This window comes from Macaca fascicularis, chromosome 17, assembly GCF_037993035.2.
Source record: "Macaca fascicularis isolate 582-1 chromosome 17, T2T-MFA8v1.1".
Taxonomy (NCBI): Eukaryota; Metazoa; Chordata; class Mammalia; order Primates; family Cercopithecidae; genus Macaca; species Macaca fascicularis.
Genome location: NC_088391.1, coordinates 23,658,197 through 23,681,144, shown reverse-complemented (window position 1 = coordinate 23,681,144; position 22,948 = coordinate 23,658,197). Strand labels below are relative to the sequence as shown.

The 22,948-nt window shown below is 49.4% G+C and overlaps 2 long non-coding RNA genes across 2 annotated transcripts; one reads left to right on the top strand and one right to left on the bottom strand.

Annotated features, from left to right (window-relative positions):
* The first annotated feature begins 3,765 nt into the window (after nucleotides 1–3,765).
* On the top strand, nucleotides 3,766–10,989 carry LOC123569881 (uncharacterized). The gene is made up of 3 exons (XR_012426923.1): nucleotides 3,766–4,107; nucleotides 4,190–4,380; nucleotides 9,387–10,989. It is a non-coding gene; the product is annotated as an uncharacterized lncRNA (long non-coding RNA).
* On the bottom strand, nucleotides 10,637–16,121 carry LOC141408976 (uncharacterized). Its single transcript, XR_012426924.1, has 3 exons — nucleotides 15,936–16,121; nucleotides 14,480–14,630; nucleotides 10,637–12,740 (listed from the first exon to the last, which is right to left on the bottom strand). It is a non-coding gene; the product is annotated as an uncharacterized lncRNA (long non-coding RNA).
* Between the last annotated feature and the right edge of the window lie 6,827 nt (nucleotides 16,122–22,948).

Genomic DNA, 22,948 nt, shown 5'->3' with positions numbered 1-22,948 from the left:
ATGCATGAAGACCTGTGATCCCCTTCTGGAGAAAGGAAAATGGAATCCATTTGCTACCATCACATGTTATCGAGGATTTACTATGTGTTATGAACTTTGAAGACAGTGTCTCATTTATTCTTCACACCAGCCCTGTGAAGAAGATATTATTAACCCATACTACAGAAAAGAGAATAAGTAACTTGCCAAGTCAAGTTGAAAGAGCTGATAAGTATGATGCAAACCAGGTTTGCCCAACATCAAGGTCCATGCTCTTAGCACTGTTTTAGCTGCTTCCCAAAGACAGGCAGCTCCTTTCTGACATGTGGAGCCTGTCTGGCATCTGTGGCTTCCCCAGAGCTAGCATTCAGCCCATCCCCTTAGTGTGTGCCCCAAAGAGGGATGTGAATCCCATCTCCCTCAGAAAACAGCAACAGACTGGATCCTGCCAAATCCTTCCAGTCTATCAAGTTGCTTGGCCAGTGGGATCCAATGGAATTCTGTGTCTTTCCAGAGACTACAAAGGGCAGAGTAGGTACAGATGGAGTCAGAAGTCTCCAGGGGAATACACACACAAAGGCAAATCGTGCTGACAACACTCGCCCTGCCCAGCACAGCTGCAGACAGATCCACAGCATAGATAAGACAACTACGTTTCCCACGCTGATATCACGGCCACTTGACCCAGAAAAACCAGTGCTGGAGGACTAAATGTTTCTATAGACAATGCTACTATTTATTCATCCATAAAACCCTCCATAGTTATGAAGCACCCACAATGTGCCAAGCTTAGGGAGTCCCCTAGGTGCTGTGGGTGCAAAATGAAAACACTTTTCTTCTGCTTTTGAGATACCTCAGTCTAGAGGCCAAGAAAGATATATTAAGAATTATTATAAGACCACATGACACTCCCTCAATATCATTATACATTGAAGCGTCCTGGGAACAAAGAGCGGGAAGATTTAATTGTCTGGGAAGTGGGTAACTGAGAGAAGAAAAGACACAGCTTCAGAGAGGAAGTTTTGGTCTCATTACTAACTTGTTTTGGGAAGAGTATTATAATACCATCTGCTGTTGGCTGCCCAGCGTGAATTCTCCTTCCTTCCTTTGGGAAACCCCTTGTGGCTACAGAAATGGCCCTGACTGGCATGTGTCACTCACCTGGTCACAGCCCTGTCAGAGTGAACCGGTCCGGTCGAGTGAACTTTATGTGTGTTATTCCGAATCTTGTCCCAGGCTCTTGTCCCAGTTTCTCTCTCTGTCTCTCTCTGTTTCTCGGGATCGACAATTTGAAAATCAAACACTTGAAAGTGTCAAGCATGGTGTCTCATGCCTGTAATTGCAGTACTTTGGGAGGCTGAGGCAGCAGACAATTTGAGCCCAGGAGATAGAGACCAGCCTGGGCAACATGATGAAACACCATCTCTACAAAAAAATACAAAAACGAGCTGAGTGTGTTGGCACATGCCTGTAGTCCAGCTACTTGGGAGGCTGAGGCAGGACAATCACGAGCCCAAGAGGTTGAGGCTGCAGTGAGCTGTCATCATGCCACTACACTCCAGCCTGGGTGACAGAGTGAGACCCCATCAGAAAGAAAAAGGAAGGAAGGAAGGAAGGGAGGGAGGGAAGGAGGAAGGAAGGGAGGAAGGGAGGGAGAAGGAAGGAAGGAAGGGAGGGAAGGAGGAAGGAAGGGAGGGAGGGAGAAGGAAGGAAGGAAGGGAGGGAAGGAGGGAGGGAGAAGGAAGAAAGGGAGGGAGGGAGGGAGAACGAAGGAAGGAAGGGAGGGAAAGAGGAAGGAAGGGAGGGAGGGAGAAGGAAGGAAGGGAGGGAAGGAGGAAGGAAGGGAGGGAGGGAGAAGGAAGGAAAGAAGGGAGGGAGGGAGGGAGGGAGAAGGAAGGAAGGGAGGGGGGGAGAAGGAAGGGAGGGAGGGAGGGAGAAGGAAAGAAAGAAGGGAGGGAGGGAGGGAGAAGGAAGGAAGGAACAGATGCAATTGTGAGCAGAAAGCTTGAGGACCCTGCAGGAGCCATTATATGATCCAAAAGACAGAGGCAGCTGAAGGAAAGCTGGGCTGAGCTGTGGGTCTACAGGCACACTGCTATTTTCTCTGAACTGGTTTAAGTTAGGTTTGTTGTGGCTTGCAAACTAGAGGATCCCTAATGAATACAGGTCCTTCCTCTGTTTACTTGTCAACAAATTGGGATTCCGTTTATTTTTTACACAGAAATAATTATGGTTGCATGCTTTGGATTTTAGAAGGAATAATTACTGTTGCATACTACTTTGAATTCCCATAGTTTTACAGAAATCATACGTATAATTATCCAGTTATGAGATGGAGAAAGAACTAGAACTGCCCTCCAGAGTGTCCGGTTGAATTCATTATCATTCCTCTGATACCACAGATGAGGGACGCGTTCTCTGACATGTTTACCTGGTCCTCATGGTTGAGACCATTCTGTGAATGACTGACAGGAATCTACATGGAGGTAGTGGTCAGCTCTATCAGGGGAAATCTAGAAGGATCCCTGAGCAAGTGATAATTAAGCGGCTCCTTCTACGATAAAATGCAGACCGCCAACAGGAAGAGGAGAGGAGTGTCGGAGACATCTATCTACTTGTGAACATGCAGAAAGGAGTAGAAAATGCAGCTGGTTTCCTGTGGTTGGGGCCCATAGGCTGGAAAGAGAGGGCCAGCGAGGTAGGAGCGGGGAGAGGGAGGGCTCAGGGCTGGCCGGCCCTGCAACCATGCTACCAGGTTGTAGGGGGACCACAGCAGACTCTGTTTCAGGAAGGATGAAGAGGATGAGACGGTCTGCAGAGCAATCTGCCGTTGAGCTATTGAAATAGAACAGAGGCCAGCTAACCGAGGGCTTGAATCCAGCGGTGGGGTAAGGGCGAGGGCAAGGAAGGGGTGAACCAGAGACTCACTAGGACAGAGAGGCTTGTCAGGGTGGGGCCGGGGAGGAGCGTGGGGCCCTTCTCTGGCTTCTGGCTCAGGTAATTGGGTGGGTGATAGTACCACTGCCAGGACAGGAAGATAAAGGAGCAATAAGTCTGACTTATGTAGAGTGAGGCGCCTGTAAGATACGTAAGTGGAGACGTCTCCTAAGGCTCCTGGGCTGGGGGAGAGATCTGGGTTAGGTCGGCAGAGGCTCTGACACTGACCAACATCCCTTCTGTGTCTTTCTCTTCGTCCAGAGCACAGTTACACTACAGTCTCCAGCCTCCCTGGCAGCTCTGCACAGCCACGTCTGCCCACGGGATGTGAGCAGAACAGATCTGCGCTGCTTGCAGGCGTGGCCCTGGGGAAACTTCCCACATACTCTCTGCATCCACCAGCTGCCTGGGAGCACTTGGAGGATGTGGGGGAGGACAGTGCCACAGGACTGAAGGAGCCGGCTCTCTTAGTGACTCTGGAGGGGGCCACCTCCTCCCCTTACTCCCTCCAACTCATAATGAACACCGAAGTGAGTGAAAAACAAAGTTGAAATGTGCTGAGCCACAGAAACTCAGGGCTGGTGACCGCGGTCCACCGGCCTGGACTGACCCAGCTGCAGAGGGTGACGGAGAGCGGTTTCCACACAAGGGGTGGTGGAGCTGCTCAGGACAAGTGTAGCCCAGGAGCAGAGGGCCCAGGATGGAAGCCCAGGCAGGGCTCGCTGAAGGCTGAGCCAACAGAAGAGACTGGGAAGACCAGCCAGAGGCGAGGGAGGAGGGCCCTGAAAGCCTGGGAGGTCCAGGAGGAAGAGGAGGTGCACGCCATCACGTGCTGGAGAGATGCCAGGCAGACTCGAAACAGGAAAGTGTCCGTGCAGGTCAGTGAGTAGCAGGTTGTGAGGAGCTTCCATGGGCTGGAGCAGAACCTAGTTTTAGAGGCCTGAGCAATGGGTAGGAGGTGAGGGGGAGTCAGTGGAAATCGGCATTTGAAGGAACTCAGCTACGAGACAAAGACATCGAGAAACAACTAGATGGAGGATCAAGGAGAAACATAGGAAGATAGGAGACATTGACACAAGCCTATCAATCACAGAGCTAAAGGCTGACCGTCCCCGAGGAGGCAAGAGGAAATTGGAGTCACACACAGGAGGAGAATCACGGTCTTCTCAGAGAAAGGGCAAGAGAACGAAGGTCGGTGAAAAGATAAGTCAGTCTGCAGGTGTTGGGAAACTTAACATCCCTCCTCCCAACCAAATTTGTCCTCTGTGAACAGGGAAGTGGGGATCTGCCCAGAAAGTTCAGATGGCAAGGACTGCAAGGGAGTTTGAGAAAAGCAATCAAGCTAGAATCACACCCAAGATTTGAGGAAAGCAGTGTTGAAGTCAAAGAATCTTCATTCCAACAGGAAGTTCAGACCTTGAAGAATCCTCGCAGTCTCTACAGCAGCCTTTGCCCCCAGATAAGGTAACCTGGAGACCAGGGTCTAGGGCTGGCAGTCCAGGCTGTGCGGAAGGCAGGATGGACCTGGATGAGATGAGAGATCACGGAGTTGCTGATCGAGGTAGTTTGCAGAGAGAGAATGGGGGCCTGAATTCCAGCCATGGTCTAAGGGCAGGCAGGGGTGGAACTTAAAAACATGAAAGCTGTTAGTAAGACTAAGTGGCCAGCTAGATGTGAGGGTTAGGACCTTGGTCTTGGGTGGGTACCTGCGACAGAAAGTGTGGCCTTGGGAGACTCTTCCATCCCAGCAGATGCTGACACCCACACCATTACACAACAAAATCACATTACATAGGAGCAAAAGAGCAGTCTCTAAACCGCCTCTAGTTCTACCCACTCTCTTCTGTTACAGGGACACTGAACCCCAGGGACATAAAGTCACTTATCCATACCACAGAGTTAATGACCAAGCCAGCATTGGAACCACAAGTGATTGTAGGAGAAAGAGAAAAGAGTCCATGAGAGGGGGAAGAAGAGAGGAGGGGCATTCATCCATTCGTTCCTCCACTTCTTCATTCAGCAAGTAAGGACAGCCTTTTAGCCACTGGGGCCCCAAACGTGAATATAAATATGACCTGGCATCTGCCTTGAAGGAACTTCTAGCCAGGGAGGGGACGTCACGTGTGCAGCACACAGTGTGGGATGTGAAGGAGGAAATGGTCACTTCTGCCTGAGCTGCTGGAAGATGAGTACCAGGAAAAGCTTCCAAAAAGAAGCCACTTGGGCCAGGCGCCACGGCTCACGCCTGTAATCCCAGCACTTTGGGAGGCCGAGGTGGGTGGATCACTTGAGGTCAGCAGTTTGAGACAAGCCTGGCAAACATGGTGAAACCCCGTCTCTACTAAAACTATAAAAATTAACCGAGTGTGGTGGTGCATGCCTACAGTCCCAGCCACTAGGGAGGCTGAGGTGGGAGGATCGCTTGAACCTGGGAGACGGAGGTTGCTGTGAGCCGAGATGGTGCCACTGCACTCCAGCCTGGGTGACAAAGTGAGACCCTGTCTCAAAAACAAAAACAAGCCACCTGAACTGAGTGTGGAAAGATGCAGGGGACTCAGTGGAAGAGGCCATCTCAGCAGAGAGAGTGGGGATGCCGGGCCTGGCGGGTGGGCGAGGGGGATTGTGTCTGAGCAGTTTGAGAAGGAAAGTGGCCCTCCATTAAGCAGGTGAGCAGATGAATGCTTCTTGGACGCCATGTTTGGGTTGGGTGGGGAATGTAGGAGACAACTCTCAGAGAGCTCCGGGTGTAGCAGGTGGCATGGTTTTGTCCCTGGTGGACCTGGCAGATGCCCATCGGCCAGTGGAGAGGGGAGTGAGCTACCCAAGTCACTCAGCCTAGAAGTGGGGGAGGCAGAGCTTGGAACAGACCTACTGGGCTTCAGGACTAGGGCGGCCCACGCCACCACACAACAGCACTGAGGGCTCTGGATCCGAGACAAGTCAGGCTCATAAATAACGCAAATGAGAAGCGACAGCGCTAACATCTAGGAGGGAGCGTGCTGAGGGAGGAATGATTCACTCCAGCTGGGAAGGGGCATCCTAGGTGGGGTCTTGAGGGCCGCGGGGGCCTTTGACAGACAGAGAGGATTGGGAGTCACAGAGTGGCAAGAGCTCTCTACTGGGGACACTATTAATTATTCTGATGGAATTTCTTCCTTAGGGAGGGAGCGTCCATGGGTTTCAAAGCAATGAGCAGCCGAAATCTACATTTCCTTGAGCTGTGGCTCTGCTGGTGGGCCCAGCCCTCATTCTCTAACCTGCCAGAGTCAGTGATTCAGAAGGGCATGTGGGTATTGTTTTTCCTCTTTGTTTGGCACTTAAAATTTTTTTTTTCCGAGGCAGAGTCTCACCCTGTCGCCCAGGCTGGAGTGCAGTGGTGCGATCTTGGCTCACTGCAACCTTGACCTTCTGGGCTCAATCAGTGCTGAGTAGCTGGGCATACAGGCATGCACCACCAAGTCTGGCTAATTTTTTGATTTTTTTTTTATTTTTTATTTTTGTAGAGACAGGGATCTCTCCATGTTGCCCAGGCTGGTCCCGAACTCCTGAGCTCAAGCGATACTCCTGCTTAAGTGTTGAAATTATAGACATAAGCCACTTTGCCCAGCCCTAGCACTTTGTTGACGCTAAATAAGTGTCTGTTGAATGAATGAATGAATGAATGAATGGAAAAGGGATATGCAAAAATATCTCTATCCTTCCACTATTAGGGAAATCTTTTGTAACTTTGAGATTATAAAACAGAAGATTTGGTTTACCTACAGGGCCCAACATTTAGCTTCTTTCTCTGAGGTTCTTAATTTTTTTGTGTGTCACAAACCCCTTTGGTGTCTGATAAAACCTATAGAACCCCTTAGAATGAAGTTTTAAATGTTAAAAGATGAATGTATGGGATCACAAAGAAAACATTTCTATTAAAATACAGTTATCTGAATATTTTAAGAAATGCATAGATATACTTGTTCATTAACACATTAAATAACAAGATCTGTCAGGTCTCATTAATTACTGTAATTTCAAAGCCATGATGAGCTTAATGACATTTAAAAATCTCTGCAACAACTGTAATAGATCTAAAAATATCTATGATTTTCTTCTGTTGACAAAGTCACAAAACTGCTAACACTAGTATGGCCTATTGCCTGCTCCATTTATCATCTAAGTGACAACTAAAGATTAGTGCAACAAAGATGCCTTTTATTTTTCCCCATCCAAATTTATGAAGCCGCTGAATTCCATCCCTGGTTATGAACTTCCTCAGCACCCTTACCTGCTATTCTTGCAAAGGCCGTGGTCGCTGAGGAAGAGGTGTACCTGAGACCAGGTCCTCCTGAGCCTGTGAGTGAAACCACTGCGGGAAGGTCAGGTGGGGAAACCCAGTTACTGGAGTTGAGAATAATTTTGGTTCTTTGGTTGCAGAAGGAAATGGTAGAGACAAGTCATTTGCTTTGCCTAAGACCGTGCAGGATTTGTCTCCAGAAAAAAATGACTGGGCTCAGAAGCTCTAATGGGTTGAATAGGCTCCTGGCTTGGTGGCTTTTATCAGGCCTCAACTCTGGATTTTCTCCTTTCTCCTCGGCAGACAAGAGCTCAGTGAAACCCTGGGATAAACACCTTAGCAGTCAGTTGAAGCATTTTGTTTGTTTGCCTATTTGTCTTCTGGGCTGTGTATCAAATTAGAGATGAGGAGAAAAGACCAATAAAACCTCGAGTTGATTGAGAGTGTGTGGAAACACACAGGACTTCCGCATTTGGCTTCACATTTCTTCACGGCGGTTTGGCAAGGTATACCCCAAACCTTAAATCTGTGCATACACTTCGGTCTAGTAATCCGGCTGCTACAATGTTTTCTTAAGAAAATAATTATTTTTCATAAAGATATGTCTACAAAATTTTTATTGGTATTTTAAACAATAATAAAAAAATAGAATATTAAAACACAAACAATCCAAGCAAAAGAAGAAAAAAAGAAGAAACCATTTGCAACATATTACAAAAAGTGCAAAACCAAATGCTGCCAAGATTCAAAAGAGTATTACAGTACAACAGCAATTTGGAAAGCTAAAACAAATATACATAAAAAATGCTAGAAGCACTTACACGAAATGTTAACAGTGGTCATCTTTGCCTGGTGGGACTCCTGATGAGTATTATTTCCTCCATGTGTTCTTCTAGGTTTTCTAAAGTTCTTGCAGTGCGCATGTATTATGTAGCTCAGCTAAATGTGTTTATTTTTGAGAATATGAATGCTAAGTTCGTGTCTGAAAGAAGGACCAGTGCATTTGCTCCAAAAAATCATTTCTCCACAAAATTAGAGCTCAATTCAAATCTATCATCTGTCTCCTAACAGTGTGAATTCAATAAGACAACCTGGTTTTGGCGGGGGGTGGTGGGGTTGTTTGTTTTTGAGACAGACTCTCCCTCTGTCACCCGGGCTGGAGTGCAGTGGCAGGATCCTTGATCCTCAATGAGATAACTTGGAAAGGTCTGGATGGGAGTTGACCTGGTGGCTCCCGTCTTGAGGCTCCTCCTGCCACTAAATAAGAGCAGCAAGATGTGAAGCAGGTCCTGCCCAGCTCTCCCATTTACTGTTGTTATAAGCAAGCAAGCCTTCTGGGCTGCCATCTGCACTGTGACGTGGACATGAGAGTGATGAGTGTCTCCTGGGGCTTAAGGACTACTGGGCTCATTGGACCCCTCCACACTCCAGAGCTCTCACTTCCTCCTTCTCACCTGGAGGAGGCAGGCATGGCAGCAGGAGGACCCAGGTGACTCCGGCAGGGAATATAGGCTCATCTCGCTAAAACTGTAGCCTTCTGGAATTCACTAACTTTACATGTTTGAAATTCCTGATGCTCTGCTTCGGCCTTACAAACCTTTCCTTTCAGAGGCTGATCACATCTCAGTTGTAAATAATATTTAGGGTACCTTTGTGCCTTCACTATACAAATCTCCAGCTGTCGTTTTCATCAGACAGAGCAAATCATTTGTGGCTCCCTCCAGGACCACTGGGCCCCTCTCTGCTCCACCATCAACAGGCAGATTCCAACCATTCTTCCCAGTGTGGCCGAGGGAGGCCCTTCAGGTGAGGATGAAGGAGGGACTGATCCTGGGCTCCGCGGAGGCCCCGCTCGGGTGATGCTGGAGGCAGAAGGGAGCTGGGTTTTGATGAGGGAGGAGTTGGTCAGGAGTGGTTGTCACAGGCGCAGCAACGAGTAGCCCATGCAGGGCAGGCGGAGAGCCCTGCAGAAATGAGCTGGCCCGATTGTGTGCGGCGCTGATCGGTAGGGTTTTACGCCTGTGCTAGTCAGGGTTCTCCAGAGAAACAGAACCAATGGGATACATATACATACACATACACATACACATACACATACACATACACATACACATACACATACACATACACATACATAAGAGGGGAAAATAAGAGGGGATATATTACAGGAGTGTGGCTTATGTGATTATAGAGGCTGAGAAATCCCACGATCTGCTGTCTGCAAGCTGGAGGACCCCAGAAGCTGGTGGTGTAATTCAGCACGAGTCTGAAGGCTTGAAAACCCGGCGCTCCGACATCCAAAGTCAGGAGAAGATGGATACATCAGCTCAAGCAGAGAGAGCGAACTCTTCCTTCCTCTGTCTTGGTTCTACTCCGGCCCTCAGTGGACTGGGTGAGGCCCACTGACACTGGGGAGGGCCACCTGCTTTACTCAGCTCACCAATTCAAATGCTGATCATTTCCAGAAACCCTCACAGACACTCCCGGAAATCATGCTTTACCATCCATCTGGACATCCCTTAGCCCAGTCAAGTTGACCCGTCAAATTAAGGATCACAACGCCTCTCATTCTTTCCTTCACTCCACCCATGCATCTGTATGTGATGAGATCTCTGTGAAACTACTCTGTATACTGTATAGCTCTAGATACCATAACATAGTTCCCACTGCCTGGGAGCAGAGAAAGGCAAGTAAACAATGATCATCTAGAGAAAGTCCTGGGTGAGTGTGAGTTTAAGGGGCAGCCCGCTGGAGCTAAAGAGGAAGTGACTAGCTCTGCTGGAGATGAGGGGAGGGAGGGAATACCAAGGGGAAGGAAGGAAGAGAGGTGTAAAAGCAGAGCCACGTGAATCGGGACAGCCTGTCAGGGAACTGGGTCTTGCAGCCAAAGCCGAGGCTGCTCACCATAGAAGAGGCTGGCAACATGGCAGGCGGCAGGCTCCGGGGCCACCAAGAGAGCTGAGGCAGGCAGGCGAGCCTGCGCCCAGACTCCCCTTTAGGAATCCCATGTTGATGTTCGTGAGGCAGTGTGGGTTAGAGGCCAGAGCCTGGGCAGGGGCCACAGCTGATACTGCAGCACAGAGGCCACTTGGACAGCTGTAGCCATGTGCACTGGCAGGAGGGAGCGGGTCTGAGAAATATTTAGGAATGAAAGGGTGGATGGAATATGATGGGTTGGGAAAGGAAGGGAGAGCCAAAAACGACTGGTACTGTGCGGGCAACCTGCGTGTTCCGGGTCACGAAGCTGAGTTCAGTTTTGAGGTGGTTATGGGACAGCCCTGTGGGGAAACCAGCAGTTGGTCGTTGGGATTTAGAGCTGGAGATAGGGAGGAGCCTGGGCTGCTGCTGAGCTTCACGGATAACACTGTCCTGGGGAAGGGGTCCTGCCGCATCCCAGTGCACTGCCTATAACTGTGGGCAGTTCCTTTCCTCTCTCTGTGCCCTGGCTTCCTCCTCTGTAGTGTGGAATGCATTAGGTTGGTGAGGATTGAATGAGCCACGCTCAGTGCGTGTTAGCTATTGTTATGACCGTTTGGGACTCTACAGGTTGTAAGTGGTGGCTGAAACCTTAGGTGGATGCGACAGCCCAGGAAGAGAATTGTGAGTGAGCGGGGAGAGGCCCCAGGACAGCAATGAGCCTCGGCGGGGAAGAAAGTTTTCTCACTCTGATTTTGAGTGTGATGCAGAGGGGCTGTGGTTTAAAATCTCTTTAAAATAAATTCTCACCAGACCTATAGCTAAGCATATAAAAAACTGAGTTTTACAAGCAATCTGAATTAAACATTTACTCATGATGTTTCTGAATGAATAAAGCGATACAGTAAACACTGTTCAGGACACTTGGAAGCACCTGGGGACCCTGCTGAGACCACGCCTCGCTGGTAAGGAGCTGCGTGACATTGGGGAGTCACTGTGCGCTCTGAGCCTGAGTGTATTCACTGTAAAATGAGTCGGTTGGATTAGAATCATTGCTTGGGTTCCTTTCAGCTCTGGGTCTAGCTTTTTTTTTCTTCTTCTTCGAGATGGAGTCCTGCTCTGTTGCCCAGGCTGGAATGCAATGGCACGGTCTCGGCTCACTGCAACCTCCACCTACCAGACTCAAGCGATTCTCTTGTCTCAGCCTCCAGAGTAGCTGGGATTACAGATGCCTGCCACCATGCCGGCCTAATTTTTGTATTTTTTAGTAGAGACAGGGTATCACTATGTTGGCCAGGCTGGTCTCGAACTCCTGACCTTAGGCGATCAGCCTGCCTCGGCTTCCCAAAGTGCTGGGATTACAGGCGTGAGCCACCGCTCCTGGCAGGATCTAGCTTTAAGGGCAACCAAATGTGAACCTGGTTTTAGTTACCCGATATACTTGGAAGTTAAATGCCAGGTCTTCTTTAAAAGCATGGATATAGAGGGCAGGCGGGAGGGGACAGTGGAGTGGGCGGCGCTCAAGTCTAGGAGTCTAGGGCAACACTGACTCTGACCCTGGCTGGTTCCCAGTGTTACCAGAAGGGAGGGTCGGTGGGTCGCTCGGTCGGCAGCCCAACCTGGGACCCGGCGTGAGGGCCCCTGTGCTGGAGGCACGCACACTCCCATGACCACTGCAAACACAGTCGCTACCCTTGTGTTTCCAGTCAGTTGAGGAAGCGAGATAGTGAACAAGTCCCAGAAATGAATGAAAAAATTCTAAGGCCATAGGCGAGTCACTGAATTTCTCTGGGCCTCAGTTTCCTTCCGTGTAAGATGGGATATAAATGTTTAATTCAAGGGCTATTATGAGAGTAAATGTGCTAATATAGTTTATTTATTAGTATTTGACGGGACTTGTGGAGATACATTCAGTACCAGGAGAGTTAATAAATGAGGACAGAGTGGTCAGTTATCAGAAGATGAAGGCAGGGTGAATGCATCTTCAAACTGCACAATGATGGCCCCCAAGAGTTGCAGCAGTGGGCTGCAAATTCAGCTCCTGTTTCCAAGCTATGAAAGAAAGAAGGAAAGATGATCAGGCTGATGCTATCGCTTCTGGCTTAGAGTGTTTCAACGGCTTCCTGTGGCTCTTAGATAAAATCCCAGCCCCTTATTCTGTCTCACACACTCCTCTCCTGTTGCCAGTTCTTCGGTTCCACAGCATGGAGAAACCAAATTTCTCCATTTCTGGGGCCAGCTGTGTGCGTGCTGTCTCATTCTTCATTCCCAGCTCTGCTCACCAACCCTTTCCTCTGTGACTCTTCTCCGCCCTGGGTCAGTCGCCGGCTCCACTCCGGAGGCTTCCTCGTGTGCTCCCCTTGCCTGCCTGTAAATGTGGGCCTGTCTTCTCTATAGTCACCACTCTGTCCCTCTCAGGGTGCTTGACACAGAGTAGGCGTTTGGGAAATGTCGGTAGAATGAGTGGATCTGCTGAAAGTACACAGTTTTCCCCATCCTGAGATCTGCATGTCAGGATCCCCCCGGATCTTCAGAAAGACGGAGCCACGTGACGTGGTGGACACACCGCCTGGCGCAGGGCCTGTCTGCTCGGATTGCAAAAATGGTGATCTAAGAGGAACGAAGGAGGCTGGTGGAGAAACAATTTGAGATGATGAGCCCTGAAGTGGAAGTTTACTGAAAGCAGGGAGGGAAAGGAGAAGGGGGAAACGGTGAGTTTTAAGGTAGTTTACACAAAACGTGCAAAGGGCGTATTAGGAAGCCTGCTGTCTATGACCACTGCCTGTAAGGTACATCTGTAAAAGTTAATGAGGTTTTTGGAAGTAAACAAAAGGTCAGCCCAAGCAAAGAGAAAGCTGAGGACAGTACAAACCCGTAGAGTGAGGGGACACATTTTAAGACAAAGATCACAAAGGTGAAGGGCCAGTGACTAGTCATGAATTATCCACAGTGTAGACAGATAACAGGAAATCAGAAGTTCACATGGTAAAAACTTTTCAGACATGTTGAGCTGGGAAAATGGTATATATGGTAAACCTCAAGGTAAAATATCGCCAGAGCCTTGAAAAGTCATAGCAACCACTCCACACAGCATTTCACAACTAGACAGTGCTCCAAAGATCTTCGTCTCCTCTCTCTCTCTCTCTCTCTCTCTCTCTCTCTGTCTCTGTCTCTCTCTCTCACTGTTACTCTGCCACATTGGAGAGAGCTGCTTCAAGACAGTAGAGCATGTCCTTTTCAGGCATCTTCTATAGTAATGATTCCAGAATTTTCACACCATACTCACTTGCTGAATTAAATTGGATTCAAAGGATTGGAGATGTGTAGTTTTCACATGTAGGGAAGACATGCTATTTAATGATACAGGTCATGATTTCAGGTAGTTTAAAAAGAATTATTGGCCAGGCGTAGTGGCTCACACCTGTAATCCCAGCACTTTGGGAGGCTGAGGAGGGTGGGTCACTTGAGGCCAGGAGTTTGAGACCAGCCTGGCCAACATGGTGAAGCCCTGTCTCTACTAAAAATACAAAAATTAGCTGGGCGTGGTGGTGCTTGCCTGTAATCCCAGCTACTCTGAAGGTGGAGGCAGGAGAATTGCTTGAACCCTGGAGGCAGAGGTTGCAGTGATCCGTGATCATGCCACTACACTCCAGCCTGGGCAACAGAGTGAGACTCCGTCTCCAAACAAACAAACAAACAAACAAAACAAAAAATTACCCACTCACACAAAAATTACCACTTGTAAAAATGTTTTTTTGCCAATTAAAAAATGATCCAGAGCCTACGTGAAAAAAAAAAAAAACCTTAGGACTTCAAGACAATACTGTTTTCCATGTGAGCCATCACAGTGAGATGACTTCGAGGAAGATCCTCAGGCCCCAGGGACTGCGTTCATAAAAGTGTATGATGGTGACTTCCTCCATTGGAGTATTGTTCTGTTGTGGGCCGTGTCTTCTATAGGACATGGATAAACTCAGAATGCTTTCAGGGAAGGCGATCAGGAAGGAGAAGACCCTCAAAGTTATGAGATGTGGGAAAAAACGGAAGCAAGATTCCATTCATGCCACCATCCACCTTCCCACCCAAACCAGAACCTTGCTACTAATTGTAGACTCTTGTACTTTACTCAGTTCCTCCGGGATCCAGGCACCACTCTCCATTCCCCAGTGTTCTCAGCTGAGTTCTGGTGCCTGCTGTGTCTCCCGCAGCTTCCTCTGGGCTGGCTCACCTCCACCCATCTTCCATACAGCTCTCAGAGGGAGCTTTCTAAGATGCACCTCTGTGTGTGTCCCCTCTGTTAAAATCCTTAATAAATACTCATGCATTCCCCATCTGATCCAAGCCTTTCATGATCTGACCCACACTTACTGTGACAACCTCCTCCTAGGTCCCCAGTCACAGGCACCTTGGGTTCTGGTCAGGTCATATGCCCAGCAGGTTCCTCACCAGGCTAAGTGCCTTCTCCTTTCCATGCTTCTGCACCTGCAGGGCGTGCTAGGACAGAAATTCAGCTTCAAGACTGCAAGGAGAGAAACTCACATTCAAAAAGAGAAACGATCAACAAGCATACAGTAGTATACGCCCAATAGAAGGTAACCCTCAGTGAAAAACGTGGCCCAGTAAAATTTCTGTCCCAACGCAATTTTTCCTAAGTTGAATATGTATGCTTACTGGGATAGGGAGGAGACGGCAGAACAGTTCTAACTGTACAGCCCCTCAGTCTCCTGAATTCAGAGGCAAGAGACAGTTTTTGTCACTAGTGGAAGATCCCCAGGGAAGACTCTGAGAACCTGTGGCCAGGGAATAGGCGCATACTCTGATTTGCTACCCTGTACCAGAGATGGTCCGCACTGTTCTGAGATCCTACTAGGACCACGTGGAGGGAGGGAAGCAGGGAAGGCGGCTCTTCAAATGAAAGGATGCTTGGAGACAGAACACTGGACTTCTTTCTTGCAAGCCTTCCCTAACCTCCCCTGGCCTTCCCCAGAAGTCAAGCGCTTCCTCCTGGGTGCTTCTGGAAGTTCTCATTAATACCTCTCTTCCAGGATGAGTTACGGCACCACTGTGGTTTTTCTGATGATGTGCCTTCTCATCCATCCAATACAAGTTCTCAGTAGGCAGCGATTTTGTCTGTCTGCCCTCCATATCCACCCTCTACCCTCTACCCGCTGCTCTCCCATGTGGATGGCAGCCTGGGGTCCTGTGCCCTCTGGCTTCTGGGGGCATTTGGCCAATGCAGCTCATCATCAGTGGGAGATGAGAGCTGTTCTCCGTCTCTCTGGCAGCTTCCCTACAGGGTTCCTGTGAGCTGGTGGCCTCCTGACTAAAGGCGACAGCCTCTCTCTCAGGAAGTCCCCCCGACGTAGCTTCAGGTTCTGGAAGCAGCTCCCTTCCCTCAGCCCTGCCCGCCTTGTTCTGCTGTTCATGGCTCTGAAAGTCTGCACTATCTCTTTAGGGTTCCCTATACTCTGCCCACACTGAATAAATAGCTCCTTTATTAAACTCTCCTCCGACGACCCAATCGGGGTGTGCCCTCCACCGCCCTGGGTCCTGCCTGGACTATGACACACAGTGTCCTGTTCATCTTCATTGCCCCAGGATCCAGCTCTGTGCCTTCCACACCACAGGCACTGAATAAGCTCATGGATTATGGAATGATTAAACATAGGAGAGTATTGAGACCTCTATAGAAAATGGATCAGAGGAGTAGCCTTCAACATTTTTTTGACCAGGTCTTATAGTAAGAAACATTTCATAATGCAACGCAGTAAACACATCACAATTATATATAACTGAACAAGAAATTTCATGAAGCAATGCTTACCTTTGTATGTGCAATGCTCTGTGATCTTTTCTATTTCATTCTGCTCTGTTTTAATTTTCAAATGAAATTCTCATTATGGTCCACTGCATTGACTTCATGGCCCGCGAAACGATAGCAACCCACAGGTTAGGAAGCATGAGACTACTGATGTTTAGCTTTCCCTCTGGGTTGGAGAATCTGTGATTCCTGAAGTAGAATTCGAAGGCGCAATGAATGAGGATGCAGTCATGTCGCAGTGACGATGCATTTAGTGAGAGTTAACTTTACTGCCTTGAAAAAGCAAAGGAGGCCAGGCAAGGGGGCTCATGCCTGTAGAGTCAGCACTTTGAGAGGCCAAGGTGGGTGGATCACCTGAGGTCAGGAGTTCAAGACCAGCCTGGCCAACATGGCAAAACCCCATCATTGCCAAAAATACAAAAAATTAGCCAAGTGTGGTGGCACGCACCTGTAGTCCCAGCTATTCAGGAGGCTGAGGCAGGAAAATCACTTGAACTTGGGAGGCAGAGGTTGCAGTGAACCAAAATTGTGCCACTGCACTCCAGACTGGGCAACAGAGTAAGACTCCATTTAAAAAAAAAAAAAAGGCAAAGGAACTCACCATTCTATCTTCAGTTTTTCATAGAACTCTTACTCAAAGTTGACTTTGTTTTAGGTAAACCTAATTTGGGAGTGGGGAGGTGGGGAGGTTGGAGTTCTTTTATTTTAGATAGGATCTCACTTTGTCACCCAGGCTAGAGTGCAGTGGTAAGATCTCAGCTCACCACAACCTCCACCTCCCAGGTTCAAGCGATTCTCCTGCCTCAGTCTCCCTAGTAGCTGGGATTACATGTCTGCCACCATGCCCGGCTAATTTTTGCATTTTTAGTAAAGACCGAGTTTCACCACGTTGACCAGGCTGGTCTCGAACTCCTGGTCTCAAGTAATCCACGTGCCTCGACTTCCCAAAGTGCTGGGATTACAGGCATGAGCCACCACACCTGGCCCTGGAGTTCGTAATGCATGCCGATGTCCATGAGCAATTTTAAGCATCAGGTTCATAAGCATTAGTGTCTAGGAACCACAGGCCCTGAGAGCCAGACATGCCCGTGAGGGTTCAGGGTGAGCCTGAAGTGGAGGCTAATCAGGTGAGCTTGCCTCAGGCTTCTGGAGCGTTTCCCTGTGTCCTTGCTGGCACCAGCAGCTTCTCTTTAGCAAACACATTTCTTAGTGTCCTAGTTATGGGCAGGGCTAGACCGAATGCACAGCACAGGCCTGTCCACATCGCCAGGGCTCTGCAATCCACTTGCAGCTGGATGTTCTCTCAGTGCTTCAAACTCATTCGAAGTCTGTGATCTTGCCCACCTCAAAAATCGTATGATTCTATTTTAAAAACTGAGTTACATATGTTCTCTAAAATGGAATCTCCCCTCTTAATTCACTCCCTGTCATTCTCCTGGTATCTAAACCGTAAGGCCAAGTTAAAAGGGTAGAAGATGATCATAGATATTATGTAGCTGTGATTCTGAGTCAAATTCCCAAACCCTGTCATCACCTCCCTGCAAGGTTCTTGAGAGAGAAAAATGCAAAAAAGGTAAGCCTCAGTAGGTGGACTTGTGGCCAGGTGGGGGCATTGGGCTCAAATTTCGAAGGGGAGCCCTGGCAAGCTGGACAGACACCCCCATTTCCTTGTTTCCTCATCATCCTTCAAATTCATACGAGCACCTACAATCTTTCAAGCATGGGGAGAGAACAGTGAACAAAACAGAGCCCCTGTCCTCCTGAAGCTTATATTCTAGTTGAGGAAACAGAAAAGAAATAAATAGAGATACATATACCAGCATAGAAGATGGTGGTTAGTGCTGTGCAGAAATCTGCTATGGTACGTGGTGGGCAGAATGTGCGTGTGTGTGTGTGTGCACATGCACGTATGTGCTTTATTATAGTTAGTGGTGTCAGTGAGGGCTTTTTGAGGAGTGACATTTGAAGAAAGAGCTGAGTGAATTTGAGTCATGGAAATACTGAGGGGAAAAGCATCAGGTGAAAGGAAGAGCATGGGCAAAGGCCCTTTGGCCTCATGCTGGGGGGTGGAGGCAGGCCTCGGGCCTTATCATAGTGGTCTGGGCAGCGTCCTTTGTGCTTCTCCCCCTCAACCCATGCCAAACCCTGGCCACTTTGGACACATACTCAACAATTTTTAAAATTATTATTTTTAATTGTGGTGAAATACGCATCAATTTAACATCTTAGTCATGTGTAAGTGTACAATTTGGCGGCATTAAATATATTTATTATTGCGCAACCACCATCATCACCCATTTCCAGAATGTTCTTATAATCCCAAACCGGAACTCTGTACCCATGAAACAGCAGCTCCCCATTCCTTCCTCCCCTGAGCTGCTGGCAGCCACTGTTTCCTTTCTGTCTCTGTCAATGGGACTGCTCCGGGTACCTCACACAGGTGGAATCACATAGTGTCTGTCTTTTTGTGAGTGGCTTATTTCGTTTAAGCGTAATGTTCTCCAGGTTCATCCATGTGGGGCATGTGTCAGAATGTCCTTCCTTTTCAATGATGAATAGTGGTCCATGGTGTGGATGGGCCTCGTTTGGTTTACCCATTCATTCTCTACGGTCAGTGGACACCCGGGTTGCTTCTGCCCCTTGGCTAGAGTGGATAATGCCGCTGTGAACATGGCTGTACAAGAATCTCTCCAAGTCCCTCTTTCAGTTCTTTTGGGGACATTCCTAGAAGTAGACAGTTTTAGCTCCCTTTTCCTTGAGCTGATCCACTGTGCTTTGCACGCTGCCCCTTGTTAGTTATGTCACTGTTAGGGGGACCGTGTTGATCGGGTCACCTGTTTCCCTCCTCTCGACTGTAAGTTCCTGGGGAACAGGGAGTGGTGCTTGGCACTGCACCCCCGATGCCACGGATAGCGCACAGTCTGTGTCCCAGTAGGATTTATTCAGTGAGCATGTCTGGAAAGGGTTGCCCCAGGAGGAGGGTGAAGGCTGGGCTGCACAGAGCCTGCCCCTCCTTTGTGTTTTTACATTGGGCTTCTCTGATTTTGTTGGAAAGGAGACTCTGTCCCTAAAATAAAAATGGGGATAATCCATTTTCCTGTGAGAGAAATGAAAGATTTAGTCTCTTCCAGGAGATTAAATGTCCTGCCCGCTGTCCAGGTGCAGTGAGGGGCGTGGCCGGGACCAGAATCCCTGCTTCCCTGTTCTCTAGTCAGTGCTGCTGCTGGAAAAGAGTCTTCTTTTGTTTTCCCTCTCACCTCTGGCTGCCTCTCCCTCCCCTCAAAGGTCAGAGCAGTGCCAAGGACAGAAGAGAGAGTAGACCCAGCCTAGGCCCTGCTAGGCCGGGCAGCCTGGCAGGTAGAGTCGGCGGGGGTAGAGCTTGCTTTGCTGTTCACAATCTTCAACCAAGTTCAGGGAGGTCTGAGTACTGAGGCCTTCAGAGCCGCTGCAGCCCCAGGTAGCTCAGGAGAACTGCCAAGCCCAGGAGTGCAAAGGCTGGTGTTCTTCAGGCTCTGAGGCTGTCCCTCCTGGTGGAGGTGAACTGCGTCTTACTGGTGTGGACAAGACTGTGGGTATGTGTGTGAGTGTGAATGTGAGTGTGTGGAGGTGATACAGAGAGGCCTAAAGGGTGTGTGTGTGTGTCAGGGGGAGGGGTGGGTGTGTGTATGAGAGAGGCAGAGGCAGCAGGAGAGAAAGAGAGTGCAATGCAGAGAAGCAGGCAGAACCTTCCTCATAGAGTTTTGGGGGTGACATGATCTGAAAAGCACTTGGAACAGTACCTTGCTCACAGCAATGGCTGTGTTGATGGTTTTTATTGTTATAGAGGCACAGACACAAAGAAAGGCAGAGAGGGAGAGGGGAGAGTGAGGAAGGGAGGTGGGAGGCTGCAGGAGGGAGGAAGAACTACATTCTGGAAACCTCAGAGATTTAACAAACGGGTGGAATCTGGGAAGAGCTCCCCTGCCTGCTTGTTCTCTTATAAAGCTGATTATGCTTACCTTCCTCCCCCATGGTATTTTAAACTTAAATAACACAGCCTCCATTGTGTAAAGCAAAATAATTTTCTGGATTCCCTGCTGTACCTCAGTGCACCATGCTTAGGGAATCTGCCCGGCAACGTGACGGACTGTGGGAGTCTGCCGCGGAGGCTGCGTCCCCTGCTTGCTGGTTAGGGTGCTCCTATGCCCAGCCTTCCAGGCCTGGCCTCCCCCAGCCCCCCAGCCAGCCCCCAGCACAAATCATTTGGGCTTTATCTTATCTTTAGCAGGAACACTGCTTCCCATATGTGTAGGATTAATGGTGAATCCTACCGCCTGGACAGAGATGGGTCCTGGGTGACTCCAGGCCCTAAGAACCTTTCCCCAGTGTGGACTAGTGGGGAGCTCCAGCACCCACCTGAGAGTTGAAGGAGACCCCCTCCCTGCTTTGTGATGGCTCCAAAGAAACAAGATGTGTGCCCCGCCTTCACCCCACATTGTCTACTTTGATTTACAGCACAGACATCACAGGGGGACCTTTTTGGTTAACATTTACAGAAGTGCTTTCTGTCTGGTTTCTAGATGGAGACTGACAGGAGCCTGGCTGGGGAGCCCTCTGGCAGGGCTGGCGGCTGGGCTGGCAGGATCTGGCGCTCCCCGTCCCCAGAACCGACTTTGTCCCTCGCAGCCATGGTGGCTGCACTAACCACACTCTTCCTCCACCTTTGCACTAAGAAAAGCAAATAAGCAGACCAAGAACTGTTTGCATTTGCCCCAGAGGCTCCCTGGCTGCGGGAAGAGGTCAGTAGGGAGCGTGCAGGCAGAGGGGAAAGGAGGCCGGTTCTGCAGGGAGGGCACGCTGGCTGCCTACTCCTGGGGAGGGACAGAGGAAAGGCTCGTCCAGCCCAGCACAGGCCTGCGGAGGGACCCTGTGGGCGCAGTGCATGGAGACTGAAGAGGTGATGGTGCTAGATACCCCTATCCCTGGCATATTCTGCATTTCAAAACAGAGAATAAGTAGTCGTGTTAGCTATAAAGTGGCAGGAGCTGTTCCTTAGCAAGAGACAGAGACAGAGAGGAACAGACACACAGACAGAGATGGAGGCAGAAAAATACACAGAGAAATGGAGAGACAGAGAGAGAGACGTACAGATAGACAAAGGCGTAAAGAGGCCCCCCCCCGCCCCCCCGCACCCTAGGGATATGTTGTCAAGGGTGGCTTTTTTGTTATGAAGATTTGCAGCCTATTTTGCACGGCTGGCCGGCCTTGGCCTCCCGCCGCCATCACTGCTGCCCCAGGGAAGGCTGCTCGCTGGCTTCCTCCCACTCCCTTGCCACTGGCAGCAAAACCATGCTGGGTTATGACATCAGCGACTTTTCCCCTTCTCAGCCCCGGGGTAGATGGGCCAGGTTGGAAAGCAGCAGGAACCTTTTCCAACACTAACAAACCATGAGCTCAGGCAGCAAGCCCTGATATTAGAAAACGGGGGAGACTCTTAGGGGTTTCACTCAGCCTCAAAGGGATCCACGTCTTTCCAAGAGCCAAGTCCCGGTCCCTTTTCAGGGCAGCCGGCCAAGCTGGGAGATTGGGAGCTGGAAAGATGTCCCCTGAAATACAGGTTTGGTGACTCTGACCGTGAATGGCCCCGATTCACAGGGGAGGGTTGCTGTTCCTTTGCCATCCTTAGCCTATTTGCAGCACTTGCTGAAAAATAGACAGAAACACCCAGACAGGAGCTTGGGCCGTATATGCAGGGGACAAATGAAATGTTTTCCTACTGTGTAAAAAGTCCAGGTGTTCCCATATGTAGAGCTTGGAACAATGTCATCAGCTCCTCTTCATTTTTTTTCCAAATAACCTCCTTTAAGAGACAGCAAACACCAGTGATGCGGAGGTATGTCTAATTGCAGATACTTTTTGTTCATCAACACACAACATTGTTGTGTGTTCCAGGAGCCACCAACTTCCTCAGGAGGAAAATTCAATTGTGCTCTAAGCGGCAGCGTGAAGGGACCCGGCCAAGCAGGCAGGGTGCTGCGGGTCGACAAGGTGCCGCTGTGCCCCTGAAGCCTTAGGAGCCTCAGCCTAGGAGCTCAGGAAAGGGTGGGGCTCCTGCCCATCTGGCTTTCTGCCTTACTGAGCTCCAAAGACAGGCTCCTTCCACGTCACGGGCAGCCCTTATCCTGCGTGTGCGTCTCGCTCCCTGACAATCCTATTTGTGCCTTGTCAGCAGAAATGTACCTTTTTTCTTCTCTCATCTGTCCCTGACACCCCCAGCTTATCTAGCCTGAAGACAGGCTATCAAAATGGTAATAGCCAGATGGAAAACAAGGAAAAATAAGTCCTTTCCCACAAGGAAGCAATACAGATTTTGGGACTGAAGAAATTTCTACTATTCTCCCAACATCATTCCCTCCGCCCTGGGTATACTTCTGAGAGGGTCGGAGGTGTCACCTGCCAGACCCTGGGACTGGCTGAGGCAAAACACACCTGCAGATTTCTTGTGAATGAAAAAGTGAATCACTAAAAGGAGGAGCTGTCATCCCCGGGCATTTCTCTGTGCACAGGCGACCTAGTGTTGGGATGGCAGCAGAACGTGGACAACTGAGCCAACACACGGAGGGAAGCCCTCACCAGCCTGCATTCGACTTGTATGAGAGAAAAGTGAACATTTCTTTTTTTTTTTTTTTTGAGACGGAGTCTCGCTCTGTCGCCCAGGCTGGAATGCAGTGGCCGGATCTCAGCTCACTGCAAGCTCCGCCTCCCAGGTTCACACCATTCTCCTGCCTCAGCCTCCCGAGTAGCTGGGACTACAGGCGCCCGCCACCTCGCCCGGCTAATTTTTTTTGTATTTTTTTTTTTAGTAGAGATGGGGTTTCACGGTGTTAGCCAGGATGGTCTCGATCTCCTGACCTCGTGATCCGCCCGTCTCGGCCTCCCAAAGTGCTGGGATTACAGGCGTGAGCCACCGTGCCCGGCCAGAAGTGAACGTTTATGTGCAAAACCACTGAGCTTTTGGTGTTGTTCCTGCAGCACAG